Raw genomic sequence first — 1,427 nt, 5'->3', positions numbered from 1 at the left:
TTGGGTAAATCATATAATCATTTTCATTATAAATTGTTTTGCAATAGACTTATAAAGTAAGTTAGATTAAAAACATTTACTAAATCAATAATTAATATTAAGGTTTTATTTGTGTAAATATATTTTTGGTAAATTTTATATTATTGTGCTCATATTCATCCAAGCATATGTTTTCTTTTTTTCAGAAACATAAGTCATTTGTGTATAACTACACTAAACTCAAATGGAAAACCAGAGAAACATATCAGAATTCATTCTTCTAGGACCTTTCATATGACCAGAACATACAAATATTTTGCTTTGTGTTTTTCTTATTCTGTTATCTTGTCTTGTTGGTAGGAAACCTTCTGATCCTCTTCTCCATTCAATGCAGTCCTCTTTTTAACCAACCAATGTACTATTTCCTCAGCCACTTATCCCTCATAGACATCTGGTATACCTCCAGCGTTACACCCAAATTAATTGGAGATCTGCTAGTAGAGAGAAAGACTATTTCCTATGGTGACTGCATGCTACAGGTCCTTATCATGCACTTCTTTGGAGGTACTGAGATCTTTATTCTTACTGCCATGGCTTTTGATCACTATGTTGCCATCTGCAAGCCTCTCCACTATGTGATTATCATGAACAGAACAAGATGCAATCTTCTCCTCTTAGCTGCTTGGGCTGGTGGAGCCGTCCATTCCTTTCCTCAATTTTTTATGGCAATCGGCTTGCCTTTCTGTGGTCCTAATGAAATTGATCACTATTTCTGTGATATTTTTCCATTGCTAAAAATTGCATGTACTGACACCTACATCACTGGTGTGCTTGTGATTGCCTTTTCAGGAATGGTTGCCTTAGTTACATTTGCTGTCTTGTTTGTTTCTTATGGCGTTATATTATTCACTTTAAAAAATCATTCAGCTGAAGGAAGACACAAAGCCCTCTCTACCTGTGGGTCTCATATCACTGTGGTCATCTTATTTTTTGTACCTGTTATCTTTATCTACCTTAGACCTCCCACTACTTTCCCTGAGGATAAGGTATTTGCACTATTTTACACCATCATTGCCCCCATGTTCAATCCGTTAATCTATACTCTAAGAAATGCAGAGATGAAAAACACTTTGAAAAAATTTAGTATCAAACTTTGCTTTCAAAGGAAGCACACCTTTAAGGAACAATTTGTGCAGCAAAGAGATATTTAGAGCAGCAGCTATTTTAATGTGGTTCCTGTGAGTCAACTCTCTTGGTGCCCTACAGAAAATAATAATAATAGTACAAAGATAGCATCAATAATTCAGATCACTGTAAACAAATTTACTTGCTTTTCACCTAATGACATAATTTTAACACCATTTCCAGTATTAATTAAGGAGTTGTATAATAAAATTATTTACCTAAATTGATAAGTAAGTGGCTAGTCACTGTATCCAGAATCAAAG

The 1,427-nt window shown here is 34.3% G+C and overlaps 1 pseudogene; it reads left to right on the top strand.

Moving 5' to 3' along the window:
* The first annotated feature begins 223 nt into the window (after positions 1 to 223).
* LOC110123146 (olfactory receptor 4P4-like) lies at positions 224 to 1,190 on the top strand (annotated as a pseudogene).
* Positions 1,191 to 1,427: the final 237 nt, after the last annotated feature.

Source organism: Odocoileus virginianus, chromosome 10, assembly GCF_023699985.2.
Source record: "Odocoileus virginianus isolate 20LAN1187 ecotype Illinois chromosome 10, Ovbor_1.2, whole genome shotgun sequence".
Lineage (NCBI taxonomy): Eukaryota > Metazoa > Chordata > Mammalia > Artiodactyla > Cervidae > Odocoileus > Odocoileus virginianus.
This window is presented reverse-complemented; position numbering and strand designations above follow the sequence as displayed.